Source organism: Marmota monax, unplaced genomic scaffold (assembly GCF_021218885.2).
Source record: "Marmota monax isolate L192 unplaced genomic scaffold, Marmota_monax_Labrador192_F-V1.1 WCK01_AAM20220418_F8-fsc00002, whole genome shotgun sequence".
Taxonomy (NCBI): domain Eukaryota; kingdom Metazoa; phylum Chordata; class Mammalia; order Rodentia; family Sciuridae; genus Marmota; species Marmota monax.
Window position 1 is genome coordinate 6741533 of NW_026693571.1, and position 25897 is coordinate 6767429.

A 25897-nucleotide genomic window follows, 5' to 3' on the forward strand; every position below is an offset into this window, starting at 1 on the left:
TGTAAAATGTGTATCATAAGAATAGAATTGTTTTCTGGATTAAATGTGATGACCTACATAAAGTGATTAAGTTGTGCCTGTTATCTAGAGAGGTAAAAATGTATTTCTTGATTTTTGTTTTTGAAAATAATAATTATTATAATTTAATTTTATCAATAATCCTGAAAAGATGCTGAGCAGGCATTCAGGATTTCTTTATTGCCCTTTGACTATGTAACTTGGGAAAAATTGACATCTTTAGGTTTCAACTCCTATATCTATAAAATGATCAGTACTTTTAGCCAGCCTCTGATGGCCTCGTGGGATCCTAGCCTCTTGCTAGTCACACCTGCATAATCTCCCCTTGGATGCGAAAGGGACTAAGATGCCACTTCTGAGATTAGTCTATAAAAGATGGTGGCTTCTGTCTTGGAAGTTCTCTCTAGCTCTCTTTATCTATTTATATGGCTCCAAAAGTTGTGACCAATTAATTCCACTGTCTTTCTATTACCACATCATAAGGACACTCAGGCAGCCCATGTGATGAGGAACCCAGGCCAGCCAGCAACTACATGAGTGAACCTGAAACTAGATACCTCAGACCCAGGAGAGCCTTATATGGCTGCAGACCCAGCCCTGGGTTTGACTGCACCCTCATGGGAGATGTGGCAAGAGGTGTAGAACCAACGTACCAGCTAAGTTGCACCCTAATTCCTCATCATAGAGTCTGGAATACCAAACATTTGTTACATTTAGCCACTAAGTTTGAAGTAACTTGTTATGTGGCAACAAATAATTAGTACATTTAAAAGCTAGTGGGTATGGAAGATGCCGGAAGAGCACGAATGCTTGCAAAATTGAGCAGTTAATATTATTCATGGCTATCCTAAAGTAATATAGGCAAAAAGAGACTTAAACTTTTAATATAATCACTTCACTGCCTTGTTTGTATTTGTATGATTCCTTTATTTTAAAAATACCTCAGTATTTATCCAGAAGAATTAAAGTCAGCATACTATAGAGATGCATGCATACCCATGTCTATAGCAGCATAAATCACAATAGCCAAGTTTTGGAACCAGCCTAGCTGTCTGTCAACAAATGAATGGATAAAGAAAATGTGGCATGTGTACACAATGGAGTTTTAATTTCATTTTCAGGACAATGGCTGGAACTTGGAACTTGAGGGCATTATTGTAAATGCTCTCAATACACTCAAAGTCAAGGGTCATATGTTTTTCCTTATATGTGGAAGCTAAAAAGGAAAAGGGAAAAAGGAATCTCATTAAAATAAAGGGTGTCTAGTAAAGAAAGGGGACCAGAGGAGGGAGGAGGGGGAAGAAAAAGAAGGTACTGTAAAATTAAAGTTGACCAAATTATATTATGTGCATACATGAATGTCACAATGAATCACACTATTATGCATAATTATAATGCACTAATAAAATTTTAAAAGATGAAAATGCTTCACAAAGTAAAATATGTATGCAATATCTAGAGAGTACCTCCAACATGCCAGGCACCATTACAGGACTGGTGATTTAGCAGGGCACAATACAGGCAAGCATTGACCTTTTAAAGCTTGGATGTGGGTAAATAAATAAAATACATAGTATATGAGATACTGGTAAGTGCCCATGAGAAGAATTAAGCAAGGTAAGGGATAGGGATTGCTTGCATTTTTTTTTTTTACTTTTAAAACAGATTGACTATGGAAAGACTCCATGAGAAGATAGTATTTAGATCAAGATCTAAGCAGAGGGTGATAAGCCTTGAGTATTCTAGGGAAAAATGTCCCAAGCAGAGGCAAAAGGAGGTGCAGATGCCCTAAGGCTAAGGTTGTGAGGAGCAGCAAGGAAAGTTTTTATTTTTATTTTTTTTTAGTTATATAATATATGATAGTAGAAAGTATTTTGGTAGAATGTCCATACACGGAGTGTAACTTATTCTATTTAGGTTCCCACTCTCATGGTCGTACATGATGTGGAGTTTCCCTGGTTGTGTATACAAATATAAGGCTCCAAAAGTTATGACCAATTAGTTCTACTGTCTTTCTATTCCCTTCCTCCCTCCCTTCCCTTCATTTCCCTTTGTGTAATCCAGTGGTTTCTATTTATCCCCTCTCCATTCTCCCTTGTTGTGAGTTAGCATCTACAAATCAAGAGAGAACATTTTGCCTTTGGTGTTTTGGGGATTTGCTTATTTCAGTTAACATGATATTTTCCAGTTCCATCTATTTACCTTCAAATGCCATACTTTTCACTCTTCTTTGTGGCTGAGTAATATTCCATTGTGTATATATACCTCATTTGCTTTATCCATTCATCTGTTGAAGGACACCTAGGCTGTTTCCATAGCTTGGCTATTGTGAGTTGAGCTGCTATAAACATCCATATGGCTACATCACTATAGTAAGCAGCACATGATGTTAAAGGAGTCCAAGGAATAAGTGGAGTTTCTGATAGTGTGTTTAAGAAAGCAGTATAGCACTTATGTGAGATAGGAAATCATGGAGTGTTCTCAGCAGACAATTCTAGTTCTACTTGATTTTTGGCTGCAAGTAGAGAATAAGTTTGGGGTTGGGGAACAGGGGAAGGGAGGGAAGAGATGACTGTCTGGAGGCCAATTATTGACATTAGATTAAGTAAAATACTAAAATGTGATTTGACTTTGTGGTAATTGAGGAAAAGATGTTAAAATTTCTTTTCATTTGTAAATATTATATTGTACAAACTTTTAAAAACTTTCATGAGAAAGGCAATATATTTAAATATTAAAATAGAAGTAAAAGTGTTATTTTGCACATGCCACTAGACAAGACCTAGCCTTAGGAATAAGATTATGAACGTACATCTCATTAATTCTCAAATGATTCAGCTATAAATGTACATGTACGTGTGCTGGCTATTATAAATATATATGTATATATAAACATATACATACAAGCACATATATGTATATATAGCTGCAGACGATGTATACATGTATATATTGTCTATGTGAATATACACACATAAAAACAGACACATGCAGACACATACATGATTATGCAAATGTGACCCCCCAAAAAGTGTTGGCAATTGGTAAATCCAGGCAATGATGTTATATGGGTGCTTACTTCCTACTCTTGGAAATGTTCTGCAAGTTTAAAGAGTTTAAAAACAAAGTGTTAAAGGATAAATACCCCATTATCATGTATTCATTCAAAATTGATTTTTGGGGAGGGGAGGGGGGATAGTAGAAGATAGGAAAGGTAGCAGAATACAACAATTACTAATATGGCATTATGTAAAAATGTGGATGTGTAACTGATGTGATTCTGCAATCTGTATTTGGGGTAAAAATGAGAGTTCATAACCCACTTGAATCTAAAGTATGAAATATGATATGTTAAGAGCTTTGTAATGTTTTGGACAACCAATAAAAAAAACACTATCTACATAACTTTACTATGATAGGAAAACAGAATTATGACCTTGACATTCTCATTCAAGTGTTCAAATACTACCAAACTAAACAGTATAAACTTAATTCAAATGATCAGTGCTTGAGTTTCTGGTCATTTTCCATATGATTATTTTATAACATTACCCATAAAGACTTGAAGAAAACCTCATTTACTTGTGAAAATAATTAACTGCTGAGCATTTGCTAAGGAGAAGTGGACATATCTAAATGAATACATAGAATGTGGCAGCTGTGGAGAAGCTGACTCTGACCAATATGTGCACTGCTTAGAAGAGTGATTCATGTATGCATTGTAGACAAGAAACATGGATTGTCCCAGAAACACAGCCAACTAAAGAATGTATGTGGACAGTAATGCTTTAGGAGTTTGATGCATGAAGAGTGCTATTGGTCTGCTACCACTAGTTTTATCACAATGCTATCTGTTCTTGTCTTTGTCTATCAAAACTGCTGTTTATGCATTAACATTTTTTTCAGTTTTATTTATAAAGTCAAAGCAAGTGAAATGAATGAAAGGTAAAGGGTAATTTTAGGTCACACAAAAGAGATAATTCTTATATCCAAAATAATAATAATAATTGCAACTATATATATATATGTTTTAACTATATATATTATCTTCCATTTGTATATATGTATGTATGTGTGTGTATATATATTAAACCAAAAGTTGCTGGAAAAACACTCATGTTATTCATTAACTTATAGTTTTTAATTGTCTATTGGGGCCCTCCCCCCAAATCATATCATAGTTCTACAGACTATATTAGTTATGAGCAAATTTTGGACTTAATTTCCAAGATATTTTGGACAATAGTCAAAGGTTGGCAGGAATCCAAAACAAATCAAATTACTGTTGAAGTTAAAAGAATTCAAACTATATTTCAAATATATTCTCTGAAATTTTATGACATTTATTAAAAAGAAGCATTTTAAGTTATTGTTGCCTTTACTATGTTAAGAGACTTAAATTGTGGGACATTTACTTCTATATACTGTCATTCCTAGAACTGAGATATGATAATGATTCATGTTCTTGGTATAATACCAATAACAATAATTTTGGAGTAATAATGCAAAATTGTTTTTCTACATCACTTCATGAGAAAACACAGAGCCCAGCTAAACTTTTTGCTTCAATGATAATGAAACATTTTTACTTTTATAAGGATTATGTGTGAGAACTAATTTACTCTGTTTAAATTCAAATGTTATAATTGTAATGTTAATCATTAAGTAATAACAATGACCTTTAATGTCTCTCCATATTATTCTATTTTAAAGACAGATATAAGTCATTTGTTTTATATATACACATTTGTTATGTTTTAGACATGAGGTGTATCCCTAAAGCTCATGTGTGAAACAATGCGAGAAAGTTTAGAGATGAAATTATTGGGCAAATGAAACTCTTAACTTAGTGCATTTATCCCCTGAGAGGGATTAACCGGATGGCAGGATATGGATGGCTGTGGTCCGTTATTGGGAGCTACTGTCTTCCTCAACCACATCCATCCATCATGATGTTCTGCCTCATCTTGGACCAGGAGCAATGGAGTTGGCCATCTATGGACTGAGACCTCTGAATCCATGAGCCCCAGATAAATTTCTTCCTCCTCTAAATTTTTTCTTGTCAGGTCTTTTGGTTACAGAGGTGAAAAAACTAACTGAAACAACATTTAACAAATTTTAAAAATGTTACATATTTTTATCAATTCACTCTGCACATACCTTCCCCTCCCCACACTTTGCTCTACATGGTCTGTAGTAACAATATGCCTGAGGAAGTGGAAGCCAAGACATTGGACACTCTAGTTTTAGAAGGCTTCTGTCAGGAAGGCCTGATGAGAAGGTGGATTTGTACTCAGTTTCATAGTCAAATTCTTTGCATTTAGTTTCTGATCCAAGGGTCATTTTTAATACCACAAGTATCCCTATCTTATACAGCAAAAAGTTCCTTTGACAAGAGATAACTCTCTGGCATAATTCTTGTCTAAAGAATTTACACATATTGACCTTTTCTTGGCCACCATGTAGACTTTCATTAGTTACTATTTGTAAATCTGGTTGCCAGGGATAAGCACTTTACCTCAGGAGAAATGATGGTGAGCTGGACAAGGAGGTATGTAAATGAAGTTATAAAAAGTAGTTAGGGGAAAACTGGAAGAACTGGGTCATTTTATTAGACAAAACAGTAATTATTGGCCTAATCATTCCCAGGTTTTGAGATTTCACAAAAGAGTACCCACATACATATTTCATGTGGGGGCCTCTCATGTGGTTAGCCACTTTGGAGGGGGGGTCAAGTGGGATTTTAACAAAAATTTGAGGGAAAAAATAAGGCTCTTACCTAACTTTACCATAATTTCATAAAAATAGAATTTTAATATAAAGAGGAATAGAACATGATCCTACTTTGGATCAATCGAAGTATTACCACCTAAGAGAGGAATTCAAGGTTATAATATCTTTCTGCTAATGATCTTATCAAGTAGCCTGAGGGTGAGGGGGACTTATTTTAATCCCAATATGCTTTATTTTATCCGGCTTTATTAAGATATAATTGACAAAAAAGAAATTCTTTGGCAATGCTGGAGATTGAACCCAGGCTCTTGTGCATGCAAAGCGCAGTCTATTGCTGAGCTACATACCCTTTTAGCACCCATATTATATATTTTTAAAGGGACATTTTTTAAAACTTCAGGTTTATGAAGTACACACATTATTTTCTTTTATAATAAACTTAAAACCTGGAGTATGTCTTTATTTTGATTTAGTTAATTTTTCTGAGAGGCATTATGCTTTCTTTATGTTTCTACTTCTACATCTGAACATTTTGTGATAGTTCACCACTGGGCTTGTTCCCCTCAGCAGTATTCCTGTCTGAGGTGCTCTGCCACCCCTTCCCTGCTCCTATCACATACTCTCAGTCCCCCAGGAAGCAGCCCATGCAACATAGAATAGTGACAAATCGGGAAAATGTAGGGTTTATTTTAGAAGGAAGGTTACTGTCCATAGTCTTCAATGGAAGGAGCAAACATCTTTGCATAAGTCACCTCTGAACACCAATACAGCCATATTTTGGTTTGTCCTTAAGGTCAAATAGGCCAAATAATTGAGACATGTATCTATATGAATAATTTATGTGAATTTCTCATGCAGAAGGACTACAAATTTACTTCAGTATATTCCTTATTGTTTTTCTACCTTCTGGTTAATATTCTTTTTAACAGATTCTCTTTAAGGAAGATCCTTCTTATAATTTAAATTTTAAAATTTGGAACTGCCAATTTTCCCTCGTCTCTTGCTGAAACTTAATTACTACAGACCACTAAGAATAGCCAATTATGCTTCCAAATGTATTTATGAGGACAAAGCATTACAAAGACTACATGTTGTTCAAATTAGTATGCAGGTATTCTTGGGGCTGGTTATTTGATTAATGTGATGTTAGGACCCTGGAAAATCTCAAAAACCAATGGTTGGAGCTGTGCATAGTGGCATGAACTTGTAATCCCAGTGAGTCAGGAGGCTGAAGCAGGAGGATACCAAGTTTAAAGCCAGCCAGAGCAACTTAGCAAGGCCCTATGCAACTTGGTGAGAACTTTTCTTAAAATATAAAAATAAAAAGGGCTAAGGATATGGCTCAGTGGGTTCAATCCTCATACCAAAAATAAATAAAATAATAAAATAAATAAAAGCAAAAAATTGTAACTTGCATTAGTGTTCTAGGGCCCTGTGACACATGACCAAGAATTTAGCAACTTGCCAGCTGCTTGCCAGCTCACAGTTCTGTAGTTCTTGGCTATGGAGTAGCTGGACTCTACTCATGGTGTCACCAGCCTTCAGTCAAGGGTTGCCTGGGACCGTGGTTCTCATCCAGGTCTCAGAATCATCTCCCAAGTTCAGGAGCTATGGACAGAGTTCAGTTCTTCTTAATGGTAGGACCAAGGTCTCTGTTTCCTTGTTGGTTGTCAGCTGGGGCTGCTCTCACCTCCAGGAGGCTGCCCACCTTCCTTAGGGTGCCACCTTCATTCTGAGCCAGCAATTCTGCAGCAGCATGAATCTTCAAACCTCTGACTTCCTTTTTCCTCAACCAACTAGAGAAAATGTCCTATTTTTAAAGGGCTCATGTGATTAGGATAGGCCCAACCAGATAATCTCTTTGTTTCAAGGTCAATTGATTTGGTACCTTAATTACATCTGCAAAAATCTCTTCACAGCAGTGTCTAGATTAGTGTTTGATTGAATAATTGGGAGAAACTATGTATATACCAGAGGTCAAAATCTTGGGGGAGTGCTTTTATTAGAATTGTGATAACCACAGATCTTACTGCTTAAACTGTCTTGAATATGAACTATGTCAATTTCCTGTAAACTGTCTTCAATTCATTTACTAATGTGGATCAATAGCTGGGCCTTTCCAACTTCATTCCCTTATTTTGAGTCAGCTGTTGAAATGCTACTTCTTTTTCTGAAGGAAAAAGTGCAAAATAATTTGTTTTAATATATTTTCCTAGTTACAATTACACAGGTAACTAACATGCCTATTCAGAAGGGGGGAAAACTGAAAAAGAATTCTGTAGAAATTCAGGTTTTCCAATTGTCATATATATTTTTTTCAATGTTATATTCATTGAGATGCCAGAGATGGAGATGCTGGATGAAGCAGAAATACCTCAGTCTGCAATTCTTATGTGAGGTGTAATGGTGTGTATGTAGGGCTGGGGCATGGGAGTAAGATATGGAAAAGTAATGGCATCATTGAAAGCTTTGCTCAAGTTCCTCATGCTGCTATTCACTTTGTGTTAACATAAGTTATAGAAGATGATGTTAATTCCCCAACGCTGAATCATTTTGAAGAATGGCTGGTGCTTCCATGTTGTGATTTTGGCACCATTTTGGATGTATTCCTTCATATTCCATACTACTTCCTGTGCCTTCGCTGAGGCTTTCTCACCTCGTGATTGGATTACTATTTTAGCCTTCATCCTCACCCTCTCGCCAAGGCTCTCGTCCTTCAATTCAACCTGCATGTGGCTGTGCAATCAATCTTCCTGAACCATTGCTGTCATCACATTATCCCTGATTTGGCAGGTAGAATGGATCAGAGAGAGATAAAATGGGAGCCAGAGACTTGGACTGGGGTCCTGGTTCAGACTTTATCAGTTGAGTGACTTTGGATGTGTCTTTCTCCAAATTTCTATTTCCTTCTAGGCAGAATTAGGCTGGTTAAGTCGCAAGACCCCCTCCAACTCTACAATCCCACATAACATACCTGTGGAAAAAAACATCTTTAGCCTCATAGATAAGTTTATTCAAATTTGATTTGTATAACCCTGCTGCCATTCTCAGCCTCCCTGCCTTACCTGAGCAACCCACACAATCTTATCTTCCCTCTTTGCAGAGATCATAAAACTTTTGTTGAGTGAGAAGTTAATTATTTGAATTATTACTGACACTTGCCCAGGTGGATCCAGTGCAAGCTACTTTTAAGGTGTGTTCAAGGGTCTAATTTACTGCAATTTTTTAGATAAAATTTGATTTTCCAGTTTGGCATCACCTGATGCTTTAGTCTAACAGATTTTTCTTTCTGGACAATGCTTCCCCATAGCCTCACGACATGACCACATCTACCTCTCCTGGCATCTCCATAGTTCCTTTGGCTTTTGTTCTCCACCTTGAAAAGGATTCCTTCCTGTCCCTCTACTCATCCACTCCATCCTGAAAATTTCACCTAGTACCTTACTTTTATGAAGTTTTTCTAAAGGTCTTTAGTTTGTACACTACAGTTCATATATTTAGAACCCTTGCCTTTATCTCACAACTTAGCTCTCACAGATGATCTAAATATGGTGACAATAATATTAGCTCGATCTTATTAAACACTTAGCTAGAATCAGTACTTCATCAAATGCTTTATTTACCTTATCTCATTTATTCCTACAACAGGATGCTATCATTATTCTTGCTTTATGGATTAGGAAAAACAAGGCATAGAGAGGATACCAAACTTCCAAAGAGAATTAAGGGGGTATTATCTAGACACACATGAATCCAAGCTCTTAACTACCAAACCATGACATCAGTGCTGCTGCCTCTGTTTTGTTTGTCTTTGTTTCTCTTGACAATTGAAATATATAATCAAGAACTTTCATGTTATACTTCTCATTGAATACCACACAAATCTGATCCTGGGAATTGACAGGGGCACATAAGTTCTCAGTGAGAAATTATTGATTAATAGAGACAAAGAGGCATTTGCTTAGGGCAGGTAGTTTCTAATTGTGTTATTAAACATAATGAGTTAGATCTATATGTCTTGAAGAGAAAAGAGTTTATAGGTTGTATTAGTTTAAAAAATACTCCATTTGTGTATAATAATTCAAAGAACATTCTGCTGTTATGTAGAACTGATTCAAATGAATAAATAAAAAAAGAATAAATAGTACTATATAAAAATACTGTGATAAAAACCATGTGTACTTTTATGTATTTAAAACTTGAGGACAATCTTATTTTTATATACTTTAAATTAAAAATTAAAAGAAAGCCATGAATATGTATGTAAATACTTACAATAAATATTTAAATTAGCATGGAAGAAAATGTGAAAGCTATACACCAAAATTTAATATTAATTTTTAATATTACTTCTGGTGTATAAGGTTAAAGGGAAAGAAGATCATTTATTATAACTATTATTTGAGTTGATACAAGGTATATGCAAGCTTTTTTAGAATTTCAGAATGAAATATTAAAAGTTGAAATTTAGTTTTTAAACTTTCTTAAAAATAGACTTTTATTATTTGGATTAAAGCCATACAACATGACATATGGATACATAATAGTAAAAAGATTACCATAGTGAAGTGAATGAACATATCCAACATCTCACATACTACCCATTTTTTTTTTGCAGGATCAGCACAAGGGTCACCCATTTAGCATAGACCTCAAGACAGAAGGATTCTCTTAGTTTTATCCTTGAGATAGCTTTACAGTGCCCTTTCCTGAAATAGTTGTTTCATTTATGTTTATCATGCCCTTGGCTGACTTTTAAAAAATTAATGCAAGTTTTTCTTACCTTTACTGGGAGAAGAACATAACCCTGTAATAATTGGAAAACTAAAGAATTCTATGCTGTGTTTCTTCAACACAATTTGTCTAAACCTCATAGAAGCTGTAAGGTTGACACTCAGGATTGTGAACCCTACCTTCAAATGCAGGCAACCATACTCTTTGTAGAGTGCTGATATTGAAATTATTGTTGATTTATTCTTCACATAAAGATTTGATTTTTTTGTCTTAAATAATTCAGAAGACGAGTCATGAAAATATTTCTGGATCTTTTTACTTATCATTTCTCACTAATATTATATGCCAGAAAATCAATATTTGAAGACAAGAGCTAAAATTTTGAGATAATATTCTCAAACATAGTCTGTGAAATTCCTATAATTAGCATGACCCTTGGAGAATGTCATTGTATATTTGATGAAACAGGGCATGAACTCTGTCTTGGGGGTGGGAGTGTAAAACTACCCAGAATGATGCCTGGGAATTTTAAACTACCAGATAGTTCTTATCTAAGAAACTCAGAGAGAAAGGTGTTTGTCCACTCTAATGACTTCTGTTAGCAGATTTATGTCACTTGGATCAATTTATTTCCACCTTCCCACCCATTAAATTCTGCTTTTTAGATTCAAAAGGGTGGGGGGTGGGGGTCGTGGAAGAAGACAAACTCAATCCCAACTTTCATAAGTGAAAAAAATGATGATAACATTAAAAACTACTCTAATTTCTACTTCTCGTTACAATATTTTAAAACATACTTAGAGATAAAAAGAGGTAAACACAAAGGAAGCTATTAATGGTCCTTATAGGACTAATTATCCATTTTAAGAGAACAAGCAGAATTAAATTGAAGTAAGAGGCCAGAGAATGAGATACTCTATCAAAACCATTTCAATCAGAAGTCATCTCTTAAATCAGCTTTTCAAAATGGTCATTGTTTCAGTAATTATAAGACCATTATCCTTTATCCCAAATCAGTCTTGACTAAAGATCAATGAAAAGAATAAATGTCTCTTTTATAAAGATAAATATTGTTGGAGAAAGGGAAATATTTTTTAAAGGTGTGCAATAGTTTCAGAAGTGAAAAAAAATTGCCTATTGTAACCAAGGGTTTGCTCTTTGATTAAAAGTATTTCTAGAGCAAATAACCTGCATGTGTATATGTGTGTGTAACTAATGCAATTAATCTTCATGCTAGATTAACTTGATAAAATATTGACCTAATTTAGGATTAAAAGATTACCAGTAACATTTTGTGCTGAAGGCTGCAACATGCTTCATGTCAACGCAGTAATGACAGAATTAACCTCCCAAGCCCTCTTCAATTGGGGCATTTCTGAGCAGCTACTTGAGCAGTGTTTGGATGACCTACAATGATGGGGGCACAAAAGGCCCCAAGATGCTGTTTTCCCTGCCAGCTGAGCAGGCTTCATGGTTCAGGATCCTACAAAGGGAAAATATTTAGAAGGTAGTCTAGAAATCCAGCTTCTGCTTGTCCAGTGACTATTTTAATTTCCTAGTCAAACAACTTGTCTGGAAGTACTTAAAACATTTTTTATTACAAGTATAAAAATGTCCTTTGTAAACATTGTATAATTGCTTACAAGTATCATTTGGTTATTAAATATAAAACCCTGAAGCTAGAAAAATTTTACTCTGATATTTAATTCTTTTTCTCTGATTTTGATTATAGTTTTCTGACAATTAGGAATGACTTCTTACTGACTGATTAGTGTGGACAGATAAAATTGACTCCTTTTTCTCATTAGGCTAACTGAATGATACATTACAGTTAACTCTCCTTTACCCTTTGGAATTGGGAATGAGGTTTCATGACAAATGAAATGCATAAATGATTTGAAAAGATTTTATGCAAATACAGTTGTGAAAGAGAAAGAAAAACAGCCTTAATGTAACTTTCACTTATTGACTAAAACAGACAATGGCTAACAAGCCTTGCTTTCTTGAATTGACTCTATCTTCCTTTAATAGGATTTTGAATTATCGGATTTTCCCGGCCTGTATAAGTGCAGTAAATTATATGGAAGGGAGTTAGGAAAATCCTAAATCTGTTAGCCTGTAAATTAATGAAAAATTTCATATATAGAAGTATGTGAAAGAAGAATATCTTAGGCAGGGCCAATCTTGCAGATAGGGACAACGATGCTTATAGTGAGCCTTGAAGAAATTATAGGTCAAACCTTCATAAAATAAAATGAAGATGGACATGGTGGCACACGCCTGTAATCCTGACAGCTTGGGAGACTGACACAGGAGGATTGCAAGTTCAAAGCCAGCCTCAGCAAAAGTGAGGTGCTAAGCAACTCAGTGAGACCCTGTCTCTAAATGAATATAAAAAAGGGAATGTGGTTCAGTGGGTAAGTGGCCCTGGGTTCAATCCCTGGCACCAATAATTTTAAAAATAAAAATAAAAAAATAGCACATGATCAGATTCCTAATCTTTCTGCCATGAAAGCCTCCTTCTTTTAGGTTTGAAGGCATTTGAAAAGTCTCAGGTAATGATTATTTGATTTTATAACACCTCCCATCATGTTTGTTTTACTTTACAGTGACATTTGTAATATTTAGCTATGGCCCTCGAAATTAGTCAATTTGCTGGGTAACTGTCAAGATATGTATAGATTTTTCACATCTTTCTTCCTTTGAGAAATGACTTTTGAGTTCCTATAATGTACTATATCCTACGCTGGGTGTTGGGGCTACAATGAAAAAAGATATTTTGGAAGGTTCTAGCAAAAATGTGCTCTGCCTTTACTGAAAAGAAGTTGACATGTTAAAAATGTTTTAAAGACACATGTTGTAGAAATTTTTAAAGTTCACAAAAATTAAAGAGGAATTAAAATGAGAATACTGGATCATGGTGTGTCTGAAAGATCACCATGTCATTTACTCCATCCATTTACTTTCCCCCTGCTGAACAAGTGCAGCTGAGACTTTTTATATACAAAAATATCTGAAGTATAGAAGCTCTCAAATAGATCTTATTCAATGGATTGCGTGAGTGAAATCTCTAATAAAATAATTATTTTGTCCATTTCTTTTCTATTCATTTATCTAAAACTGTTCCTAGAAATTCTGAGGAACCAAGAAATAACATTCCAGCACACCTAATTTAAACTCTGAAGCACACGAAATACCCAATAGTGTTTCTTAGTAGATGGCAGGGGTTTTAGCTTTTCTGCAATCTTTCATTTTCTTCTTTTTATATCTTTTTACTTATTGTTTCTGATAGTTCCTATTTTATTTGATAAGAGAGTCAACACATGGTAGTAGATAGAATAAAAATTTTTTCCAGATCAAGAGAAACAATACAATAAACCTTATAAAATAAAGAACTGTATATATATGGGACAACTACAATGAAACATTTGATTTCTTATTGCATTTTTATTATAACTCTTTGTTCATATGAGTTAAAGTTCTTATAATTCATAGGAGTTGTGTTTCTTATTAAGTAATAATGTTCAATTTCCATAATTATGTATTTTGAAGGGACTGCAAATTTCAATATTTTCACACAGTTGTTAGTAAGGATGTGATTACTACCTGTCTCAGAAGACAATTATAATGATCCATTTATGTTTTATTTTTGCCTGCTAAAACTGGTTTTAAAATATACATTTTGATTTGCTGCAGTTTAACTATCTTCAATTTAAAATGGCACTGTGGTATTGTGGAAAGCGTGCCAAATGGAAACCACACACTTTACCTGGGCCCACAGGGGCTGTGAGGATGCCGCACCTTTCTTTCTTCTAGGATATAATGGTGAAGAAGAAAGGCATAGATTCTGCTTTTAGGGTTTTAACTAAATTTTGTGGTCCTAGAAAACTGACTTCTCTACTGATTGGATTTTCTCATCTGGAAACAAACAAACAAAAAATGTTGTGATAGATAAATGTCAACTTATTCCAAGTTTGGGCAGTAATGAAGTACATTTTGCAGTGCCTCAAAAACATTAAGTACTTAATAAATGGAAGGTATTTTAACACTTTATATTATTCCTATTATTTATAAAACTAGAATCTTGGTATCTGAGCTAAGAATTTTTGAATGTATCTACTACACAGTTCACCTGAAAAAATACTTGATGAATTCATGAATTTAAATTTTCTCCCATCTCTCACCTCCATTTTGACGATGCACAAAGACATCTATTTTTTAAAAATGAACCAATGACTAAATGCGCACGTGCACACACACACACATAGTATTTATCAATTTTATAGTTAAAATGATGGGATTTTATGTCAACTTTTAATGGCTTTCATCAGTAATTCAATACATATTCAAAAATACTTGAAAAAATTATCACCAGGGGTTCTGGATCATTCTAAATGAAGGGTCAGAGACAACTCTTTCAGCAGTCTCTTGCCTGCCATTCTTTCTGTACATTACTCATTTCCTCTCCTTGTCTTTTAGTGTTTTTTATTCAAAAGTAACTCAAAATCTTTTTGAAGTCTACATAGTTCTGCCATTTTATCTCCACAAGTGTTTAGCACATGGAGCCAGTCTTCATTGTTTTTCAAGTATAGAAACTCAAAATTCAAAGACGAAATAACAGAAGAAAGTGCTATTTTGTCAGAGATCCCATTAGTCCAATCCATTGACTGTGGTGTATATGGCAGCTTAGACTTCAGATGTTTTTATAGATAAAGACTCTCAGCCACTCTTGCCTTTCAGCAGGGTCAAAATAAATTAAAAGGTAAAAGAGGTTGTAATCTTTCTGTCAATGTGTGCAATTGTCTTCATGAAATGATTAGTGCTTGCTATAAAAAAAAAAGCAGACAAGCACAAAGTTGTAATTTGTCCTGGTACAAAGTTCTACTTTTGTACAAAGCACAAAATTAATAGTGCGTGCCAAAGAAAAGAACAGAAAACTTGTTTTTCCTGACTGAACTTGTTCCTTTATACTATTAATATTATTTAATTCAGCAGAATTTATTGGGTAAGTGGTCCATGATGTTTATATTAGTTACATATGATGAAGATCAAGAAAGAGTTGTGAGAAAAGTAATCCCATTGACCTTTTCTGTCCATGTCCACAGTTTTGATTGTGAATTATTTCTGATTCTGTACTTATACCTCTGTCTTAGAATTCTTCTCCTTCAGCTTCCAGAGATGTGATTGTTCCTATTCTATTTGTATTGTGGTGATATTTTCTCCAGTCTTTCTGTTCATAGTTCTTTGTTTTTGTATTCTTTCAGTTGTTCTCTTTTACTTCTTTTATACCTCTCCCTTAGTGAGCTCATTATTCTCTTGACTTCACCTATCAAATTTAGGTCTGTAACATCAATAATTAAGCTTGCCTTCCCCCCAGCATTCCATCTAGATATTTTCAACTTGTCATGTTTGCTGGGCTCAGAAAAATTGTTCACTGGAGATAGATACCAGGACAGATTTCCCCTTTTACCACATCTCCCTGTTTCAGGGCAGTGTCTGACTGTGAAAAGACAGCAAGGTTTTATGGGTACACTCTGTTAGCCAATGGGACTCTTAGTTTTTACAGCCCACAAGCCCATCACCATGTCCGTGCTTATCATCATCCTTTACCAACAATCAAAAACCACGATTCACGCTTTCAACTACACAGTCCTTGATCTCAAGGCATTTTTGTTTCTCTCTGTAGATATGAGTTCAGGCATAAGAATAGAGGAATATGATTGTAAGACCTTGTAATTATATGTTATGAAAATTTAAATTGAGAATGTTTTCAAAATATACATGATTATTTTAAGCTTTGCAATGTTTGCTAGCACATATATTAAGAGAAAATAATGAACATGAAATATTAACAAATAAATGTTCTGTGCATATAAGTGAAAAGAATGAATAATAGAAACTACATTTTCTTTGGTTTGTTTATTCTCAGTCCCTAATGCTATGCCTGCTCCACAGCAGGTGATCCCATATTTTGTCCTTAGCCTCTCTATTCCATGAGTCAGAACACATAACGGATTTGGATGGGTTGTTTTGCTGTGGCTTCTGTTTCTATTCATCTTTGTTGATTTCCAGGTGCAAATTGAATACCTCAGTAGGACTTTCTATAAGGGAGTCCATAATAAAAGGAAAAATGATCTTAAATTAAACCATGAGAATTTATTCCATTCTTAGGAAAAAGCTGTAGGAAATTAATACATGTTTTGGCTCATATGTCTTATTATTTCTCTTATTTCAAATACATTAAAGTATTGATCTCCATAGAAAATAACTAAATTCATTACTACAATTTAAAAAATATTTTAAACTTCCTCTAAGAAATATTGACAATAATTTCTTAGTTTGGTCATAAATGAGTAAAAATTCTCTGTGTCTGGAAGTAACTCCTGTAAGCAGAACCCAGAGCATGAAGCAGAACTTTGGGAAAATCAGATTGTATGAGATTGTATATGTGCACATATTTCACATAGAACATGTGGGGATTTTGGTTGCTGAAATCTAGTGTTTCTTTCCAAGGAATGCCATTACAGGGGACTTTATATAATCTCTTTAATATTTGAATTTTTAACAAATAATAATTATGACTTTTAAAATAAAAGATAATGATGGTGTTCTCATGTCATCTTTGAATGGCTTAAATCAATGGCTCAGGCCCTAATTCTTTTAACACATCAGTTAGTAACAGTTATTTTCCTTTCGTCCCTCTGAATCAAAATGTAGCTCAACATACCCAGTCATAGCATAGCTCCAAGGGTCTTGGAAGTGGGTCCCAAGTTATTCCCATGGATATATCATTATCTATGAAGATCTCTCCATTTCTGAGGTTTTAGACTCCCTTTGTGCATTCTAATGTCCCACTTAAGATATATTGTGTTAAATACTTCCAAGTTACTTATCTATTATTTAAAATTTTTAATATGATTTGCAAATTACCTAAGGTTTACAAATTATAGTGAGAATACTCATGATAAAACCTAAACCAGATTAATTGTCTTACCAAATAATAAGGGCTATAAAGAAAAATAAAGCAGGAGTAGGTGACTTGTGTATGTGTGTGTGTGTGTGTGTGTGTGTGTGTGTGTGGTGTTGTTAAATATGGATGATGATATTTGAGAAAGGGAGGAAAACCATCATGATTGTGCAACTTATCTCTGTACAACATATGCTGCTATACTTATTCAGTTGGGACTACCTCATTAAGGGAATCTGTCTCTCTCTCTCTCTCTCTCTCTCTCTCTCTCTCTCTCTCTCTCTCACACACACACACACACACACACACACACATCTTTTCTTCACTTGAGTTTTGGGAAACAAGTCTTTGAAAATGGTAAAACACACACATCAACATTTGCATAAGCATTGCATCTGCTCCAGCTTCCTTTAGCTGTTACTGTATTGCTCTGCCAAGAGCCTTTTAGCAAGAGGGAAAATATGGTTTCCTTGCACTGTGTATGTATATTTTCCTAAGTCAGCCCTCTTCTTTCTGATTCACTCTCTGTGATATTTATGGCCTGCTGTGGCACATTAAAGCCTGGGTTTATTATGGCTTGAATCTATAAAAATTTTCCCCTTTGTATGACTCCTAACACTTTCTTCAGTGTATAAAACACATGTTTTTTCCTCAGTAAATATTTTTTTAATTGAACTGAATCCATAATTTGAAGGTTTCATTCTACATGCTAGGAAGGGTTGGAATTTCATAATTTTTTTTAATTAAGAGATTTCAGTAATACTTTTCTTCCTAAGATTATTATAATTATACAAGGTAGTACTTTCATAGTGTTCTAGCTTACAGAGGTTTGGAAGCTAAAAGAAATGTCCCCTGGAAAGTTGGTTACTTTTTGCTCATTTGTCACTGCTCATGAACATACCTGTCCCTATAGACACGAGAGGCTGGATTGTCCACTCTCTGTCCAGAAGATTATCCTTTGCCTTCCGGGAATCATGATCTTTCAAATGTGGCTGTGGGGGTCACTTTGGAGGTCAGGCGTTTACATTTTTTTTTTTATTTTGTGGAAAATTTCCATGAAAACTCTGAAAACACTTTTGTTCAAAGAATAAATTACTTTACCTTCAGCATATGCTTTGATTTTGACCTCATGAAGTCATGACATAAACCTAGAAGTCATGAATCAACTTAAAAGTTTGCTCAGAAGCTGAATAATTTTGTTTATAGAATTAGAAAATTATTTTGAAGTTAATTAGATTCTCCCATATAATTATTTCAAATTGTGGCCAAACTTTTGGGAGTTTCTCTAGATGGGTTCACCAAACTTTGCCTTTTAGAATTGTATTGAAAATTTTAAAAATTTGTTCTGATACTTCCATATTGAACAGAAAATGTGCTTGTTTGTTCCTTCAAATTCTAGAATTCCCATTTTGTCCTTAGCCTGTCTATTCCACAAGCCATCTCATATATATCTAAATTTAAATAGTTTCTATGACTTTTGCTAATTGTGCTAATTTCCTTGATTTGTACCTTTTCCTAGTCACTGGGTTCCTCCTCTTCTCTACCTTGAGTGGACCTCATGGCTGGTCACCTGAATTACTCTGTCACCAACATCCTTGACTCTTGGGTATGTCTATTCATCTACTACCTAACAAATCCTGAATCTGGATTATTGCCATAATTTATTTTCTCCAATTCCATATCCAGGCAGCTGAACCTATAGAAGAATAATCACACAAAATTGTAGATTCTATTACACAAAGGTAGTCTCCAATTTGGCCATTCATTCTACTAACTCCCTCTTTTAGCAACTCCTTTCAATCTTTTCAATGAATGATATAAACTTCTACAATCTTTCTCATGTGCCCTATTCAAACTTTTCCTTCTAAGAAATAGTGATCTCTATATTTATTCAGAAAATTTTCTCTATCATAACTTCATTGCAAATTAATTATAATTGCTACCTATCATAAACTCTCTCTCCAGACCAAAGTCTTCCCACTAAACTTGGAAAATGTATCCATTCACTCTATTGGGTGATTCCATAGAAGATGTATCCATTCACCTATTGGGTAGTTTCATGGTTTCCTTATTTTCCTAAATTTTACTTCCCTTTTCAGGCTCTCACCTCACCTCAAATGCACTGCCTTTGATGACTCCTTCTCATGGACCTAAAATGATGCTCATTTCTTTTACTCTAATAAAATGTTCCTTAACTCTGACTTTGCCTCATTATCATTCTTTTGTTTTTCTTTCTCTTCTTCTCAGCCAAACTTTACAAAAGAATAATCTTCACACTGATTTACATTTATTAGTTCCTTAAAATGATTTCTTTCCATAAGACTTTATTTTAACATCTTTCATTAGTTTTAATTTAATTAACACTAATAATTTTAATTTTCCATACTCAGTCATCCCTTTTTATCCTCATTTTACTGGACCAGACATTGAACATAAAAATGCAGGCATTATATAGTTGTTGAATTATTTGACTTTTAATGAGATTTTTATTTTATACTGTCAAATCTACAACAATCTAAACATTACTACAATTTGATGTTCTTATTTATGTTTTCAAGGATAAAAAACAAGACTTTCAAAGATGCAAAACAATAAGTTCACCTACAATAAAAACTACAAAACTGATTAGTCCACAAAATGATCTGAACCTGGACTCTTTAGAAGTTTTGTAGAGATTATTGTCATTTTTGAAAAGAAGATCGATAAAGTAATGCAATAGTTTTATCCCATTAAGAAAGCCAGCCTTCTGGTTGAAAGTGTCATAGGAGTCTTTAAATGCACAATAATTCTAATTTCCCTTCCATCCCTTCATCCTTCTTTATTTGGTGCATATAGTTTATTCAAACTTGTGTCATATCAATTATCACAGCCATGAAAAACACAGAAATTCTTTGTCCTAAAAAGCTTGGTGGTCTCTTATCTTTGAGAAAATGGGAAAGGATAGAGGCTTGCTTGGAACCCTGCCCTGCAGGTGGTTTCACTGAAGTGACTCAATAATTACCACCCATATAATATCTGTAAAACCTTTCCTTCCTCTGACAATCTTTTAGCATATTTAAAATTGTAAATATTTGGAGTTTTTATATAACTCCAAACCATAGCCCATTTGTTTGTCTTTCCACTGATTCTTCTATGTACATAACATGAATGGCAGTTAAATAAAGTTCTCTTATTCTATAAACATTCTTTGAGGATGATGTTTTTCATAAGCTTCATTTTTATTTCAAAATGTTTTCTAAGTGGTTGTATTATTCATGACTTTATTTTTATTGCTATTTCACTATTTAAAATGAAGAAATATATTTTAACTCCCATCATTTGTTAGTGCATATATGCTTCAGAAACAAGGAAAAAAAAAACCCAATGTTTCTCTTCTTTCACAACTAAATTTGTGACATGCTTGTCCTAAGGTTTTAAAAAAAATGAGTCTAGGACCTTAGAAATTTGAACTCAGAGTGCCAATGCACAGTGGCTTCTTGCCCTGTGGTTTAAATGTATTCAGAAAAATTGAGGTCTATAGCTCCGGGAAGTAGGGTGGACTCCAGACAATAGCAGTTTTGTCTATCAAACCAGTGCCCAAGAAAGTACTATCCTTTCCTTTGTACATTACAATATGAAAATAATTAGGAAGTACAACTTCACAGTAAAGCAGAATTTATCCTTAAGGGTATTATTGTAGAAAATCAACACTCTGATGCTTATTTATGTAGTTGTTTATATTATTACAAATACAATAAAATAAGTATTATTTTATTAGAAACTAAGAAATCCCCAAATGGTCTTTAATGATTATTAACTAGTGAGAAAAAGCTGTATATATAATATATAAATATGCAGTTTTTAGTTCACTATTTAAAGTGAGAATAATGATATAATTGGTTAGTTTTTTAAAAAAATAATATTATCTATAGTGATGGTCTATTGTCAAACTGGTTTGTAAGTAAGCATAGATTTGAAAGTTTGTTCATACCCATAACATTGGCTTAATTGACTCACATCGCTTCAAGACAAAGAAATTTTATTTGCTCTAATCCCAAATAAACAATTGCACCTATGTTTTTTATTCATTATTCTTACTCTTTATGCTCCATATGTTAAGATTACCCAATAGAGCAATGTTGTCAAAAATAAAATTTCTAAGAAGCAATTTTTTTTTAGCCTCTTGTGGAACAAAGTAAATTCAATACATTTTGTGTCAAACATGTTTTACTGATTTATCTGTCTTGTCATCACATATTTATCGTGTGCCTACTATGGGCCAGACACAGTGAGATGACAGAGCAATGGGTAGGCAAGATGGAATTCATCCCAGGCTCAAAATGTTAATTTGGGACTGAGAATTCCTTCCTCTCCTAATTATATATAGTAAAGTGCCATACCTGAGGAATTGAGACTTAATTCATACTATTTCCTGAGGAGAAAACAGCTCTTCTTAGAAAATGAGAGAATTTGTTTCTAAAATCAACGAGCAGAACATAAACATGCTGCTATTTTACTTTTAGAGTCTGTGATTGTTAACTCCCTTAAATGTCAAAGCTCCATTTTAAAAACTATTATAAAGTTATAGGGAAAATTCAGCTAAAACTGAAGATATCTGAATATTCTAAATTTTGATATTTTAGAACTATTTAGAAAATATATCCTAGTTTCTCCTTAGTCTCATCTGAGAGCACGTGATGAGAGGTACTTTTCACTTTATGAAGCACAATTTGCTGAGAGAAAATACAAGCCCTAAGTTATTTTAGATGGTAAGATATATGAGTAAATGGAAATTTTGTCATCAAAACTATTTCACAACCATTCTTTAAGAATTTTAGTAACTCTTATTTTTGAGGAAATATCCCTTCTGTGTATCCTTACCTCTTAACTCTCTCAGGTAGTTTCTGGAACTGATGTTCAAGTGCTTTTATGAAAAGAAAGAAAGACAGGAGGGCGGAAGGAAGGATCATGTACCACATTTTGTTACAATAACAAATGAATGAATATTATCATGATTATTTACTTCATTTCAGCTTAAATTTCATTACATAATACCATCATATTAAAATTTAATACGAAGGCGAGAGAGAGAACACATGTATTTGGCTATGTCACCAATGTCAACCTTTTTCTTTCATCATGGGGGGAGGGAGTGGGGGAGGCCAAGCGTCGTTAGGAGAATAACATCTCTATCTTTCTTGGAGGTGGGGGTATTATTTTATGAATCCAATTTCATATCTATCTTGCCATCTGTCACTAGGCAGAAGAGATATAGGACAGTGGCAAACTCATGTTAAAAATGCTGTCTTGGGATAACAAAGAAAAAAGTTAATGGACATGGATTTACAAATTATTAATGATTTTTCTTGTCATTTCTTGAAAAATGAAAGCTATGCACGCTGCCTCTCTCCCCAAACAGATTGCATTTTATTCCTCTGCAGTTTGTCCATCAGCCTTCACTCTGACAACATAATCCAGAACTAATCCAGAGCATTCAGTTTTCCTTGTTGGCTCTCAGGCAGCCTGCTTAGACAAATCCTGCTACCTGTCAGCCCTCCTGTGGGTGCCAAACCGGCTGCCAGGTTAACCTCTGGGGAAACAGCAAGACCTGCTGGTTTAACCCCTGCTTCCCTTCCAGTAATCCACAGTAAATAGGGGGGATGTGAACAGGCTAACTGTTTTAATCAGGCCTGGATCCCTTAAAATCTGTTTCATACACAGCTTTAAGAACTCAGGTCATGAACATCCCTATGTGAAATCACATGGCACTTCCTCCAAAATGTGGGCCCTAAAGAAACAGATGGATCAGATACATTGAAAGGTCTTAATCCTTTAAAGTCGCCTGGTAAAAATTATATACTACTTCCCTGAGTCACATCATTGCTAATGAATATTTCCTAATTGTCAGGGAGAGGTCAAAACTAACGTAGGGACAAAAGACGAAAGGGGGGAAAAAACCCAATTTGGTTATTATAAAGGCTCACATTTTGTTAATTCCTAATACGACTGCCATAATTTACCTTCTCTTTATCCCCTACCTCTCCCAATACATGTATATGCACACACCTTAATTCTCGTTGCATGACAGTGAATTTGAATATTGTTTACAGATAGGTCTCAAATGATTCCAATATGAGCAAATAACTAGACAAAGTTTTCAAATGAGTAAATATAAATTAATGTTGCCTGGCATTTAAATGACTCACATCGAATTGATCAAGAATAAAAATGGAACACAGTAAGGTAAAAAGCCTCTCAAAGGTATGCACTCTTTATTCAAAAAGAACAGCACACTACCTTCTCCTTGTTGGAATTCAAGGCACATCAGTCTATCTGCTCCTGCAGCATCAACAATCCACAGCAGAAAAACCTTGCATGAGCACGTCGTTCCAAGGCAAAAACTTTAAAGTTCCCTAAGTTTAGCCTCCTGCAAAATGTAATGAAATGAAATGTCACTCAGCTCTTTAGTGATAGGCAGGTACGATATCCAGGTTAGTACAGGGGGAGCTGAGCTTCCATCAGTCCCTGGGGAGGGAATCTGAGCTCCACCACAAACAAGTGGTGAGAATCACTACTATGACTTCTAATGAGTATCTTTAGTTTTCGTCCATTTAATCGCAGGCTTTTCTTTAAGAGCAAGAAGGACAAGTTTACCCCCTCCCTACGAATTCCCTCCCACAGAGCAGAAGATGAAAGATGAGGAATGTTCATTATGCAAAGCAAACACCCTATGTGGGCTCAGTGCAGCCAGCAGACTTATACATACATAAACACCCTCACCTACACCCACTTGATGGCTTCTGACCTAACCAGTTTTGAAATGAAAAATTTTACTCAAATTTAATTATTGTGGTGGTAGATACATTTTTGTGTCAAAAAGTTATATCTTAAATTTTTTATTCAATAAAAATGAAAATAAGAACTTGGCTTCTTAAGTAAATAGATCTTTAAATAAATGTTTGCCTCTTTTTTTTCCCCTATTCGGTAAGTAATAAATATTTATAGTTACTTGAAGAGGGATTTTTTTTTTCAAACTCTTCTTGTTTTGTTTTTGGTAGCATCCTTTCACCTATTCCTTTTGCTCTTTTTCTGGTTCATGTTCTCTTGTTTACTTCTTTTAATTCGTACAGTATTTGTTTTATTGGTGTTAAAGTTCACTAGGGCTCCAGCCAGTATTTATCACAGAGTTATCAGACTCCCATGGTTAAGGTGAGAACAGGGGTTAATTGTCAAACAACACTATAGAAGATAAAGCTTGTTTTAAAGCAAACCAATTTGTGTATATTCTGTTTGATAATGAAGCAGTTATTAAACTGAACTCTAAAAATAAAATTCAAAATCAGAAAGACAAGATGGATTTTAAAAATTTAACCATTAGAGTAAGAGTCTTTAAAGTCTTCTGTAAGATTATTTTTATTCATTATTTGTAATGATTCCCTGTAATTATATTCCTCATTATTTGAAAAACAACTTTATTACAGCAATGACTGTAAATTCATTCATGGTAAGATGCTCTGTGGCTAATATGTTAGAATGGCAATGGATGATAACAGGCCAGGAAATAAGGAGGTGGCCAAAGGGAGGTGGGCAGGGTGTAGAGGTCAGAGGAACCCAGTGGCTCCAGAGAGAAGATAGAGCGAAACTTTTGGGAGAAAAGCAACTTCAGGAATCAGTGTAAATAAGTTGAGAGGTGAAGGAAAATGGATAACAAAAGGAGATAAAGGAAGAAAGAAAAAGTGTGCGGCAATAGGTTTAAATAGGAATATGACACATGAGTGAAAATAATCACAAAGCTTTTCAAAAAGTTTGGCGAGTTAATGCAACCTTTGTGTTGCATTTAAAAATCATGGAATTTTCAGGGAAATGGATGGCATTAGAGCAGATTATGCTAAGTGAAGCTAGCCAATCCCTAAAAAACAAATGCCAAATGTCTTCTTTGATATAATGAGAGCAACCAAGAACAGAGCAGGGAGGAAGAGCAGGAGGAAAAGATTAACATTAAACAGAGACATGAGATGGGAGGGAGAGGGAGAGAAAAGGGAAATTGCATGGAAATGGAAGGAGACCCTCATTGTTATACAAAATTACGTATAAGAGGTTGTGAGGGGAATGGGAAAAAAAAACAAGGAGAGAAATGAATTACAGTAGATGGGGTAGAGAGAGAAGATGGGAGGGGAGGGGAGGGGGGATAGTTGAGGATAGGAAAGGTAGCAGAATACAACAGTTACTAATATGGCATTATGTAAAAATGTGGATGTGTAACCGATGTGATTCTGCAATCTGTATTTGGGGTAAAAATGGGAGTTCATAACCCACTTGAATCTAATGTATGAAATATGATATGTCAAGAGCTTTGTAATGTTTTGAACAACCAATAAAAAACAAACAAACAAACAAAAACTTGTGGCTTGGTGGTAGAGCGCTTGTGTGAGGCACTAGGTTTGATTCTCAGCACCAATTAAAAAT

At 34.5% G+C, this 25897-nt stretch overlaps 1 long non-coding RNA gene across 1 annotated transcript in view; it reads right to left on the reverse strand.

The window, feature by feature from the left end:
- LOC124102505 (uncharacterized) overlaps window positions 1-24002 on the reverse strand; it is a 34801-nt gene extending 10799 nt beyond the window's left edge. The window contains exon 1 of the long non-coding RNA XR_006854887.1: window positions 23729-24002. This is a non-coding gene — a long non-coding RNA (uncharacterized LOC124102505). The remainder of the gene's footprint in view (window positions 1-23728) is intronic.
- Window positions 24003-25897: the final 1895 nt, after the last annotated feature.